Source organism: Pongo abelii, chromosome 9 (assembly GCF_028885655.2).
Source record: "Pongo abelii isolate AG06213 chromosome 9, NHGRI_mPonAbe1-v2.0_pri, whole genome shotgun sequence".
In the NCBI taxonomy this organism is placed as follows: Eukaryota; Metazoa; Chordata; class Mammalia; order Primates; family Hominidae; genus Pongo; species Pongo abelii.
In genome coordinates, this window is record NC_071994.2 from 86,812,452 (window position 1) to 86,827,146 (window position 14,695).

A 14,695-nucleotide genomic window follows, 5' to 3' on the forward strand; every position below is an offset into this window, starting at 1 on the left:
ATCTGCCCATCTCGGCCTCCCAAAGTGCTGGGATTACAGGTGTGAGCCACTGTTCCCGGCTCGGATGCCCTCTTTAATAGACAGGTTAACAGACCATTATGTGACGTGTGGTAAGTGTCCAAAGAAAGCGATGTCCAGTGGGCTTTGCAGGCCAGAGGACAGGCTACAAGGAGAGTCAGATAAAGCCACCTCGAGAAGTTTACAAGGAGTTTCCCTTACAAAGATTATAGCAATGATTATGAAAAGTCTCCCAACACCCCCAGGCTGTGATCACTCTTTTCTGTGAACCCACCACATGATTTATATCTCCATCACAGCATTGTTTATATTGAACTGAATGTTTAATTACCTAGCTCTGCTGCTAGACAGTGAACAACTTGAAAGCCGTGGTCATGACTTTGATTAAGATGACTTTTCAGCATCCCCCATAGGTTCTAACCTAGAGAAGCAGTTTGATAAATGCCTGAAAGAACTGAATTGAATGGTCATGGACCTCTGAAAAGGCAGGTGGTTAAGTAGCAGGACAAACTATAACCCAAAACTGCAGCTGCTTGGGATCTAAGGGAGACAAGAGTGGGAGAAAGATTACTTTATTTGTTCTTGTCTGGGGAAGTTCAGATTCAGAGCAAAGCAATGCCAAAGGCAAAAGTGCCAGGCACTACTCTATCTAGACACCTCAGCTCATTTTGTTTTGTGGTCTGTAATTGAACTCTGGTTTAGCACTGATGTCTATGGCCTGAGATGGCTCTTAGAGTGGAGCTTTTGGTTTACAGTGCAATGCAGTCTCTTCAAAACATGACACCCTGGCCAAGTAAGAGGTAAAATCTGATTCTTACAAGATTTTCTAGCAGAACTCTTAAGTTTTTGTGAGGCTTAGAAAAAGTTAAACATTTACAACAGGCCAATATGAAGCTCATTTAGCCTCTGCTAATGACTTCAGTGGCTTTCTTAACTATGTTACTTTCTGTCTGGTTTCTCTACCTTATGTTTGCCTTAGAGAGCTGGAATGAAAACGTGTTTGCTTGGTTGGCTGATTTCATCTTTGATTTAGCAGCTCCAACCTCTACTTTCATTTTGATCCAATATTAGATGTGTTGTTCAATTCATTGTCTTGAAATCTTGCCAGACTGCAAATAAGCAATTTCAACAAGAGTAATAAAAATGGACAGAACATAAGGAAGAACATCAATTGTAATCCTTGCTTAACCTCCTGCATGGTCCAAATGTGTCCTTGGCACCAAATGGAAGGTGAAGAGGAAATATAAATAGATAATTTAACTTTCATTAAAATTCAGTAATAATACCACAGACAAGATGGGAAAGAGAAATGATATCAGCATTTAGTGTGTGTTTACTATGTGCCAAGCACTGTCCTATGTTATCTCATTTACATCCCATGGCAACCTAACAAAATAGGTGACAGTCCCATTTTTGCAAGGGAAGAAGTTCAGACCCAAAGAAGTTAAGAAGAATAATCATTTAAGATTAAAAGCAACAAAATGATGGAGCTATAATGTGAACTTCTTTGTCTGTCTGGCTTTAACGTACATACTTTATCCATTATAAGGTTAAATGAGTGTAATTTTTTGAAATTGCTCAACTAGCCATACTTTTTGTTTCATTATAAATTTAATAATAGAACCATAGTATGAAGTAGAAGGAACAGAGGAAGTCAAATATTCCAGAGACTCTATAACTCATCATGGGACTTAACACAGAAGTTCTGTATTATCTTCAGAAATTATTAGTTTGATTTCATATTTGTGTGTGTGTGTTCAGCAAATTAGAGTATTGGTCAACATGCCGTTGACACTGCATTAATAGAATTCCAGTGTAACAATTCATATCTTCATTAGCTTGTTGGCTATCATCACCAGCATATTTACATTGAAACGCTGAATATAATTCAAGAACCTCTATTGGCACTTCTGGGATACCCAACCTGAGGACCACTGATAAAATCTGAGAGCACTCAGTGTAATTTCACATCACGTCTGCATGAAAATACTCAGCTTAGGTCTTTAGCCCTCTTTAACTTTTAAATTTAGTTATTTTATCAAGTATGTTATGAGTTCCTTCTCATTTATTTAAGTTTCCTCATTCAATAAACCAATATTATAATAATAGGATCCCAGACTCTAGCATTTGGAAAGAGTTGCTTATTTTTGACATTTTGGTCTAATATAATCTGAGTGTTATTTTTTGAAATTGTTCAACTAGCCATACTTTTTATTTTATTGGATGTTTTATACTGAACATATTTTTCATGATCTGAAATGGCAATACAACTGCAGCATATTGCAGATATCTGTGTTTTGTTTTGTTTTGTTTTGTTTTTTTGCCTAAAAGTGACCTTTTGATTATTTTCTTTTTGTAAAACCAAAGAATCACTAAGGCTTCTACAAATAAAGCATAAACAAATAATAGCTGTTGCCATCTTATAACATTGACAGCTTTAATACTTATTATAAAGGTTTGCTTGACCTCAAGCCTTGTAAATTGTATGAAGGAACATTAGACCATTTACTTCCAGGGCATTGGTGAGGTCATAAGGCTAATTACTAAGACTAAAACCCAATGCTCCTCAACTTCTCAGTTTACATCTGCCTGCTACTTGGTACTACCTCTGGAGTCCTAATTTCAAACATTATTAGTGGCTCTTCCCAAATGAGCAAAGAAAATCACACATGGGCCCTGGGTTGCTCAATGGCAATGCTCCCTCCCAGGGTCAGATCTGCTTTCTCAGTTCCCTTTCTTCTTGATATATCCAATTCCTTCCTATGCTCAGTGTGCCTCCCACTCTCAGGCTGCTCAGCACACCTGTCTGAATAGGCCTCCTCATCCCTCCAGACTGACAATAGAATTTCCTCATCATCCCCATTCTATTAATTTCCTGAAGATAATAAGCCTATGAACTATTTCAATTCTAAAATTTTTACTTCTGCTCTTTGCCACATCTATGGCAAGAATGAAGACTATTCTCGGCAATCAGACTGTCGGCACTCCAGAAAATGTCAACATTACTCTGAAGGGACACACAGTTATTGTGAAGGGCCCCAGAGGAACCCTGTGAAGGGACTTCTGTCATATCAACGTAGAACTCAGCCTCCTTGGAAAGAAAAAGAGGCTCCAGTTGACAAATGGAGAAACAGAAAAGACCTGGCTACTGTCTGTACTCTTTGTAGTTACGCACAGAACATGATCAAGGGTGTTACAGTGGGCTTCCATTACAAGACGAGGTCTGCGCATGCTCACTTCCCTATCAATGTCGTTATCCAGGAGAATGGGTCTCTTGTTGACATCTGAAATTTCTTGGATGAAAAATAAATCCTCAGGGTTCGGATAAGACCAAATGTTGCTTGTTTGGTATCTCAAGCCCAGAACGATGAATTAATCTTTGAAGGAAACAACATTGAGCTTATTTCAAATTCAGCTGCTTTGATTCAGCAAGCCACAACAGTTAAAAACAAAGATATCAGAAAACCTTTGGATGCTATCTATGTGTCTGAAAAAGGAACAGTTTTGCAGCATGATGAATAAGGTCTAAGAGTTGTCCAGCTACAGAAAGAAGATGCTGGATGATTCCTAAGACCTATTTATGATATATAAACAATGCAATAAAAGACCTATTGATGGCCAGGCATGGTAGCTCACACCTGGAATCCAAGCACTTTGGGAGGCCAAGGTAGGTGGATCATGAGGTCAGGAGTTCAAGACCAGCCTGACCAACATGGTGAAACCCCGTCTCTACTAAAAATGCAAAAAATAGCCAAGCGTGGTGGTGCACGCCTGTAATCCCAGCTACTCAGGAGGCTGAGGCAGGACAATTGCTTGAACCTGGGAGGCGGAGGTTGCAGTAAGCTGCGATCAGGCTACTGCACTCCAGCCCGGGTGACTGAGCAAGACTCCATCTCAAAAAAAAAAAAAAAAAGATGTCTTATTGGAATGAAGTAATTTTTTAAGTAGACCAAGAAAAGAAAATGGGGAGAGTGGGAAAATAATAACTCCTGTATGTAGAAAATAATGAGGGTTCTGTGGGTACCTGAGCACTGTGTGGCTAACACAGGATAAGTCAAAGGCGTCTCCCTCATCCTTTGCCATTGTTTCAAGACACAAATTCTCTTGAATTTGGAACCTGCAGTGCTAAAGAAACACATAGCTCTCATTTATAGAAAATTCATACTGCAGCACATTCTTGATTATCTGTACCCCTGCAGAGTTGCATTAAGAAAGTTAACATCTTGGCATGGAAAATTTACCAAAGAGTTTCAAAACCATGACCTTACCCTACAGGCATTCCTACTTTCAAAATTGGATAAAGAGGAAGCAGTCAGGGATAAGAGAGAGGGAACTGGTTATGGAGGGAGACAGGCTATGTTCACACCCTTCATATTCCAACTACTAGCTATGTGCTCTTGGGCAAACTATTGAACGTCTCTGAAACTCAAATTATTATCAGTAAAATGGGGGTTATAATAGGTACCTTTTCTAAGGGTTAAATAAAATATATCAAGTAACTATCAATATCTGATACATAATGGGGCCTAACATAAGGTTAGTTATTTTTACCCAAAGCCTGAGGCGCAGATTGTAGCTCACTTGTCCTGAGAGTTTGGGAAAGGTTCTCATCAAACACAAGGATAAGCTATTAAGTGACCATCCATAATTATCTTTATTTATTTGCTTATTTATTTATTTATTTACTTATTTATTTATTTATTTATTTTTTGAGACAGAGTCTCACTCTGTCACCCAGGCCGGAGTGCAGTGGCATGATCTCAGCTCACTGCAAGCTCCACCTCCCGGGTTCACGCCATTCTCCTGCCTCAGCCTCCCAAGTAGCTGGGACTACAGGCGCCCACCATCATGCCCGGCTAATTTTTTGTATTTTTAGTAGAGATGGGGTTTCACTGTGTTAGCCAGGATGGTCTTGATCTCCTGACCTCGTGATCCGCACGCCTCAGCCTCCCAAAGTGCTGGGATTACAGGCGTGAGCCACCACGCCCGGCCCATAATTATCTTTAATAATGTTTTTGCATAGAGCGGCGAGCACCACAGGTGAATATTTCCCATGCTTGATTTTATTAATTGCACACACTCCAGTAGAACATATTTCCAGTGGGGCATCTCCACAACTGGATGGACATAGGAAACCTGGTTCACAACATTCAGGCTAACTCAGTGAAAAGAACTACACAATAATTTGTCACATTTCTTCCACAGTGATGATGGTGTGAGATATCTTCCCGAAAACTTCCGAGAAGGGGGTCAGCTCTGAAATATCTAAAGCTTTGTTTTGGATTTTTCTGTTTGTCTGTTTTTAGTTTTCCATAAAAAGCAAAGCTGTGGGCTCTTAAAAATTTTCAAGGTGGGGGTGCGGCTGTATTCTCTAGCACTGGTTTGCAGTGGTTAATAAGTAACTATGTGGCTTCAAGTAATCCATGCACACAGTAGATGGAAGAAAATAATCCCTTTCCCGTAAAAAACAGGTTATTTAAATTCAAATGAATCAATATGGAGTACTTGACACCACAGGGTTTGACCACCTCCGTGGCTATAAATGAAAAGAAGGACTTTTCAAAGAATTTGAATCAGGTGCAAAATAAAAGATGCTAGTTGTTTATAGAAGCTGGCAATTAAGAAAATGTATGAGGGTAAACAGCAGAAAGTAACTTCTTGACAACTTCTTTGGACCTTAATTCTTTGGCATTTACTTGATATCTTTGTCAGAGCCAGGCAGGGGGCCAGCATAACTTCTGCAGACTTCTCATCACCCAGAAGACAGGCGCAGCATGAATTGCTTGGATGTTTCAATCTGACAGAAACAACCAGAATCCAAAGCTTCATAATGTAAAAAGAAAAAAAAAGAACTCTATTCTAGAAACCAATGGCCTGGAAGGTCAACTTTGGTTCAAAAAATAACAACCTCAGAGCACGAGATTTTACACTTAAAAAAAAAAGGGAAAAAAACAAATATTAATATAAAGTTTTAGTCAGTTCCTGCTGAGTAATATATACTGAGGGTTTCATTTCATTAGAATCATCAAACCTTTACTGCATGCACATATGATAAGTGCTGTGCTGGACCCTGAAATGCAAAGTGTTATCCAGCGGATGTCTAATGATCGGACATCCTCTCTTCACACATTAGTAGTACAAGTTATAACCCAGGCATATTATCTGTCATTGAAGGGCTTAAAGTGTATGTCTTTATATGTGACTTGCGTGTGTAGGTATTGACAGTAAGACAGGTAAATGTGAAACAAACATAATACAAATTTATAAATGCTAGAGGCATTTATAACATATATAATACATAATATATTATCTAAATCCATTGGGGATAACATATATAATAAGTATTTTAGGTACTAATGGCATAATAAGAGCTATGAAAGCACAAAGAATAAATTAAGAAAAACTTCATATAGGAGGCACATTTTAACTGCACTTAGAAAGGTACATATAATTATGCCAGTTGAAGAAATAGTGGGAGAGAAGGTTTTGTTCAGACATCTTTGTGTACATATATATAAATAAATGATGATAATGATGCCTTCTCTAGACGTATAGTTACAATCATCACCAAATTAATATTTCTTATAAAACAAGTGATAATTAATATTGGGCCATAATGTATTCAATGAAATATAAACAACAAAGGCAAGCATGCATCAGATCCTAGGCACATCAGACTACGATTATCTAGGTATTTCGATAGATCAGTGCGGTAGAAATGTTTTCAAAATTAAGTTTGATGATCAAAATTTTGTCCTGTGTAAATTTTCCCAGATTAATTCCATTACCCTATTCACTCATTTCTGCATTTATTTAAAACATCTTTATTAAACACCTATGGATAGTCAGGTAGCCATTAGATCATAAACTCCTTGAGGATGCATTACGTACTCATTAAATGTTCGTAGATGACTTGCAGATGAGAGCTCACATCTAGTCTGTGACACAGTTGGTTCAGTAACCTCTGTCATAGAGATGTGAACAGTATTTGGGGGCTAAAGCGGATCCTACTAGGCTTTCTAGCATTTATTACCCAAACTGGTGTGAATGTACAGTGAAATGATTTCCATGTGCAGAAAATACTACATGCACCTCTTTAGTTGTATGAGTATTCATTAATATTAATTATATATACCATTTACTGGGCACTTACCATGTGATAGTTATGGTGCTTAGTACTTAGCATACTTCAATTCATTCTCACAATAATTCCATAAAGTAGGAATTATTAGCTTCTTTTACAGATGAAGAAAATGAGGCCTAGAAACCTTAGGTAACTTACACAAGGTAACATAGCTAGTAAAAACAGGAACTAGATTATGAACAAGATCTTACTGCCTACAAAAACTATGCTCTTATACCCAAGTCATCTTATTTGCCACTTTTGATTATAAGCACTTGAGAATAGAGGCCACTTAGAATGCTAATGCATATTAATACTAAAAAGGACCTTGGAGATGCATAGAAGAAGAAACCCCCTTCATAGAAGAAGAAACAGGCTGGTTCTGATACCTTGATTACCAAAGGCTTATTTTTTCACTAGTGCGAAGGGCACATGCATTCTAGGGTGTTTGTGTCATAGTTAAATGGATTCAGAATGAATGCTAGTGCTTCCCAGTCTAATAGATGCAAGTAGATAGAATTTGTATGAGAAATTGAAATCTAAGGAGAAGACTGTAGCTTCTTGACTTTCATTTTATTTCATTTTTCTCTATTGTATCCGTTATAGTTTGGATATTTGTCTCCTCCGCATCTCATGTTGAAATTTGATACCCAATGTTGGAGGTGGGGGCTGGTGGGAAGTGTTTGGAGCACTGGGTTGGATCGCTCATGCACTGCTTGGTGTCTTCCTTTTGGTAATTAGTGAGTTCTCATTCTTAGTTCTTGCTAGAACTGGTTATTGAAAAGAGCTTGGCATACCTCCCTCAACCCCCGCCCTGTCTCGCTCACTCTGGCTTTCTCTCTCTCTCCCTCTCTCTCTATATATATACATGTGTGTGTATATATATATATCTCACACACACAGACACACAACCTCAAGCCCTCACCAGAAGCAGATGCTCCTGTCATGCTTCTTGTACAGCCTGCAGAACCACAAGCCAAATAAAAATTTTTTTCTTTATAAATCATTCAGCCTCAAGTATTCCCTTATAACAACACAAAGTGCCACAGTGCCTCATTTCTGAGTAATTATGATTTCTTTTTTTTTTTCTAAAGCAACAAAATGAATAAAATGTGAATTTTTACAAATGACATATAGGGTTTTCTTTGATTCTCCTCCAATGATTCAGGTATAAAGCTTCCAAGTACTTAGGCTATATAAGATTTGAATTGGGGCCATTTTTCTTCGCAGGTTTTGTTCTTTGTTTTCTTCCTGGATCTTGAGTACTGCCATGCACTCAAAACTTCCACAAACCTTAGAGCTCTTGAATATGACCATTAAGGATTCTCTGATGAAAGGAACATACCACTAATTCCCTAGTAACAGTTTCTTTATAGAGTGTCACCATGTACAAATATCCCATTTTCAAAAAGGTGGTAATAGACCATTAAAATGAACTGTGATACTCAGCAGAAAATATTTGTTTTTATATAATGGGACCAACTCAGCATCGTACAGAATAAAGCCCCACGAGGTAGATATTAGTAGTGAAGGAGAAAGGCTGTGTAATGAATAGGGTGGAGAGAAATTCATGTATTAAATAAAGAAACCCAAATGTTTGATTTCTGTGTGTTGATGCATTAGGTGCTAATGCATAAAGCTACTCATAGTGGCTATGATTTGTGTGTTTTGTAATATGTTTTTAAACATGAAAATCAAGGTACTGCATTTTCAAAGGGGAAGTTATGCAAAAAGGTATTTTCTGTAACTCTTTATTTGATAGGTTTGCTGTCTACTGGAACTGGCCTGCAGCAAAATAGAGAGGTGGTCAGATCTTGTCTTTGGCCCATTTTGTGTTTTGATTCCTCTGAGACTGCCTGTGGCATGGCCCTGAAGGCATGCTTTATGCCTGCAATCCTAGTTCTAAGGAAGGATTCCAGGGAAAATCACAGAGCCACACCAATTCTGCCCTTCCATAAACGTATCTCCAAACTCAGACCTGCTCTTAAAGCTGCTCAGAAATCCTAGAGATGACTCTAGGAAGTTCCCTTGTCTCATGTTCCTTCAGAAACTATTCCAAATTCCACCACCTTCTTTGAGTCCATAATATAATCTCTGTCCTTCAGAGAGTAAATACAAGGTACCAACAAAGAACCCTTTCAGCTTCCAGTTGATTTGTACTCTAGTAGCCTCTATTCCAAAACTAATGTACCCCATGAGCTGAAAATTGCATCTATTCATTCCATCTCCTCAGAAATATACCTCTTTCCTCTATTTTAACTTTTTCCTCTGAAGCTGCTCCAAAAGTCTGCCTACATTTGTTTAATCCATTCTTTACCTTTCATTCTTTCTTTCTCCCACTACAATTGAACTCTCCTCCCTCATTACTCCGCTGAAACCACATGTGGAAGTCACAAATGACTTCCTAATTACCAAATGAAAAGAAACTTCTCTCTCCTTTGTTGTAGGTATTGGAGATGTGGGAGTTTTGGCCTGAGACTAGACATTTTCATTACTGAAGTGAGACTATTATGGAGAAATTGGACATCTTAATTACTGAATTGAGATCATTATTTACTGTTAAAAGGCTCAAAAAAGCTTGAGCCAACTGGAGTAGTCATACAAAGCCAAGAATAGTGAGAAGGTAGGAGAATCTTGTTTATTTTGTTTACACTGATGAAGTGACAGACACAGAGGGATTAAGAAACTTCCCAATATCCTATATTAGGTAAGTAGCAGATCTTGACTTTGAAGCCAGAGAGCGATGCTCCTTCTTGCTTAACCTCTCATTAAACTGCTATTCATAGTCTCTTATGTTGTTACTTTTTCAATAATATGCTTCAGAGGCTCTCCCAATAAGTATATACTGATTGCAGTATTTAAGAGCTGAACTATATTTTATTGTGTTAATATGCTATAATGGATTTTACCATAACAGAAAAGTTACAATAAGTTTTCATATATATACACATATATATACAATTTTTGTGCATTTGTTGAAGTACCGTTTGCATGGTAAAATTTCTGGAAATGGAATTGCTAAGTCTCAAGGATCTGTGCTTTTTAAAAAGTGATGGATACCATCAAAATGCCCTCCAGAGACGCTGTACCTTTTTTTTTCCGAAAGCAAACATTATCTTACTTGACCTTTCTGAGCTATTTGACTTTGTTGACTCCTTCTTTCATCAATGTATTCATTTTCATGATACCGTTACCTTCCAGTTGATATCTAACTCTGCCTGATCTTTCTCCATCTTCTTTAGAGCATCCTCTCCCTTCATCTCTCCTTTAAACACTGGGTATTCTCTGGCTCACTCCTTTTCTTTTCATCTATAAGTTCTTCCCAAGTGATTTCATCATACTTATTGTTCCAACTATAAGAGTTAAACTGCACTCCATATCGTCTTAGAAAATCTTAGCCTTTTCCTGTTGTTATGTAGTATTTTTGTACTTTTGGACCAATTAATTATGTTAATGGGGGAGAACTCAGTGATACTCTTGATACTAAGATGTTCAGATCCAGATCCAGAAAACTTTTCAGAGTTCACAGGAAGATGCTATGTGTCTTGAAACAAATAAAAATAGAAGCTTTCAAAGCCATGAAGAGAGCAAAGGTCACCCCTCTTCTGTCTCCGGGTGAATTTCACACTACTTGAGATGGTCACAAGTTGTTGGAATCCAAAATCAGGTGAAGCTGTTGGTATTGGAAAACAGACTATGGCTTTTGAATTATTATGTTGATATGATGGCATTTGTAACTAATGAGGCACTGGGAAATGTTTTAATGGGAAAAGGGATTTTTGTGACTTGTATAAGCTATAGGAAAATGTAACCTTGGAGACTGGACTAGAGACATCTATTACTTTACTTCCATAACACCAGTAGGCACCATGAAAGGTGAAAACTCTGTGATCCAGTTCAGCATCAAACTTTTTCATATATTCTAAGACCCCAAAGAGTCATGAGTACCAATATACCGATTTTAATGCCAGTAATAATGAAGTGGTCAGAATTATTGGAAGGTGGAGGAGGTACATTGGGAGATGAAGAATATCCCTGTAAATATATGAGTAAAGACTAGATTAATATAGCAGGAGAGTTTTAGAGAGAAGAGAGGAAAAAAATAGGCTTGTCTGGAAGAATGATAGCCAGATGATTATGAAAGAAGCTATAAAACCTAAGCAAGAAGCATGAAATATTTGAATACATGATGAATCTTCTGTGTTCCTGGAAGAGTAAATATTGTAAACATGTCACTTCTTTCCAAAGTTTGTCATAGCTTTAATACAAAACCAAGTTAGACATTTGTGTGTGTGCCTGTGTGTGTGTGTGTGTGTGTGTGTGTGTGTTTTTCTTGAGTTTTGTAATAGTCTAATGAGAAATAATAGTAGAGGAATGGAAGATATACAAGAGTTATTTAGGAGATAGATTTATATCAATGATTGGTTATTGATTAGGTGTATGGGCTATGGGAGGAAATTTAGGGTAACACACACCCTTCTGTCTTGAGAGATTGGTTGGATCATTGTGGCATTCACTGTCACAGACAAAACAGGAGCAGGATCGTGTTTAAAGAAGAAGGCAATGAAATCACCTTTTGACATTTGAAATCAAACTGTTTATGGAATGTGTAAGGAAAGATTTTTTCAATAGCTTTGAGATAAGATCTAAAGTCAAGAAGATAGTTCTGGCTAAGTTTATTGATTTGGACATTAGCATATAAAAATAGACATTCCAAGAAAAATAAAATTAATTATCATGTTTAGTACTTACTGAATACCAGGGACCAGGCTCAACTGCCATAGATATTATTTCATTTAAACCTTTTAACTATTATTGTTAGACCCATCTTACAGATGAGAAAACTAAAGCTTAAGTTATTAAGTGACTCACCCAATGCACAGAGTTAGCAAGAGGAAGAACCTGGATATAAATCTAGGCACTCCAAATCTGAAGTCAGTGTGCTTCACAAGATAGTACAGGACAATGGTGAGGTATAATAGAATCCAATATTGGAGGGGTTTTTTTTGTTTTTTTTTTAGATGGAGTCTGGCTCTGTTACCCAGGCTAGAGTGCAGTGGCATGATCTCAACTCACTGCAACCTCTGCCTCCCGGGTTCAAGTGATTCCTGCCTCAGCCTCCTGAGTAGCTGGGATTACAGGCATGCATCATCACGCCTGGATAATTTTTGTATTTTTAGTAAAGACAGGATTTTACCATGTTGGCCAGACTGGTCTCCCACTCTTGACCTCAAGTGATCTTCCTGCCTGGGCCTCCCAAAGGGCTGGGATTACAAGCATGAGCCACCGCACCTTGCCCAATATTAGATTTTTAATAATTAAAGTAGATGTGATTCCAGACTTGACAGATGTAGAAAGAAGTTCAGAGCAGTTTCAATTCTAACTGAAGGCTCTTTCAAAAAGATTTAACTTACATTAAACTGAAATGAGTTTCCTGGTAACTTCCACCCAATGCCTACCTTGAAATCCCTGCAATCAACAGAGCAAGACCAAAGTCTCCTTACATAGTCAGTTATTTGAAACCAGTAAGTAATGAGTTTCCATATTCCTGCCTCCACTAATGACTCCCCTGTTACCTCAGCATCATCTATCATTTAGTTAAACATCCTCATTTCTTTAGATAGTCTCTTACATGATCACCTTGAACTGCCCTCACATGTGCCAGCTCCTGTTTGAGTATTTCTCTTGCACTATCATGACAGAAGCAGACACATTATGCATCAAGAGTGATGATCCTGCTCCCTAAGTTATAATTCCACCAGTATATGTTCAAGTCTTCCTAACTTATGGGATATTACAGCAAATATTTCCACCTGGGTCTCAGGAAAATGTCTCCTGCTCCTCTCAGTGTCAGGCATTCTCTTGGCTCTTTCATGCAATAACAGGATGGGGCATACTGAGGAAGAGGACGGAGGAATTAGTAGCTTATTGTCTCTTCTAGCCTTTCTTGGGAGAGGCATTTGGCATCTCCATCACTCCAGAATTCTAAGGCATTCCTACAGAAAAGATCTTTAGCCTTAGGTTCCTCATGCAAACTCAGTGTTGGTTATAACTCAGCTTTTCTGTTTGTAGATGAACAAGTGTAAAAGACTGAATGCTTTCTTAATAGAATATGAAGTGGTATCTTATAACTCTAGTATTACATTATACAGTATCCACAAGCCACACCATGAAGCTGAGGACCCTCTCTTCTGAAGATCCAAAAGCTTTCTTCTCCATTGCCATCACAAGCAATTCACCCATGGAACTTCTTTGTAACCCCCATATCCTCCTTGAAGTGAAGTTTTTTGTGACACTCACCTCACCCCATCTCTCACTGAATCTTGAAGATTATCACATTTGTCTAATTTCTTCTCACTTATTATAAACTCTGTGAGGGCAGGGGCTATGGATTACTTACCTTTAAATGCCCTACATCATCTAAAGCATAACTGGACATTCATAAATGTTTTCTTAAAGAATTGCAGTCTACCATGGATCCCTTTCCTGGGGGGAGGGACTATTTTTCACCTGCTAACTATGCCAATCTTTGATCCCTACTTTGTTATCTGTAATTGGGAATATAATAGTAGTTTCCTCCCAGGATCATTAGTAGGATATAATCAAATAATGAATGGTACATAATAAATCTTGCCTATAGTCACCATTTAGTAAGTCCTGTCATTTATACCATTATTCCACCTGTATTAAAGGATGTGCTGTTCTGAATTGTAATATTTATTCACTTCTCTCTCTAGCTGGCTGGTATGTTCAATATCGGGGCCTGGATCTTACTTACTTTTGTACATGGCACAAATGTTTGTTGGATTCAAAGCTACCTCACACCAAGCCTTTGCTTCATCACATTCATTCCCTTACTTTAGTAGTGTGTGCTGGCATGAAGTTCAGAGGCAAGAGTTTGCTGACACGCCTCTCTTGGAACCCCAATGTAGCTCTGGTTTCAGCAGACTTCTTACCACTCTCTTCCTCTCCATCTTTTGTCCTCAGTAGACCACCTGTCTCATTAAAGACTGGAGCTTTGGGAAACTCACTTTTTTCTATCCTGATTTATTTAAACAGAAGCCTCCTTGAGATAAAAACGTATGTAAATGTTTTATAGCATTTCTGAATTTCTGTTTCTGTTAATTGAAGTTTCATTTGTAATGTGTAGATAAACATTTTTTCCCTAGAAAAATGAAAATGCTGACCAGCTGTCAATCTTTGATATATGAAAGGCTCTGATCTGCCATGTGTGTTGTACCCATTATCAATAGGTTTGCAGGGTAATTTAACCATTCTATTTCCTCCCATCCCATTCCAATCTCCTTTCATTTCATATTTTATAAAAACTGGAAACATAAGCAGAACACTGACCTATAATCCAGTTACTCAATTTCTACAGAGTGGCAAAAGCATCAAGAGAATGCAAACATCCTTTGACTCCATATGCTTTAATGTTGAGCAGCCTGCTTGGGGTTGTCCAATGGCACAAATAATCCTCAATCTCCTTCGAGCCAAGAGTTAAATTTTTCTCTTATCCTGAGTGATTTACTAGAGAACAGAGCAGAAAATAAA

The 14,695-nt window shown here is 37.9% G+C and overlaps 1 protein-coding gene and 1 pseudogene across 16 annotated transcripts in view; one reads left to right on the top strand and one right to left on the bottom strand.

Annotated features, from left to right (window-relative positions):
• The window catches only part of DLG2 (discs large MAGUK scaffold protein 2), a 2,173,778-nt gene that overhangs the window by 1,178,207 nt on the left and 980,876 nt on the right, over positions 1–14,695 (bottom strand). The window lies entirely within an intron of this gene.
• On the top strand, positions 2,969–3,540 carry LOC103891886 (large ribosomal subunit protein uL6-like; annotated as a pseudogene).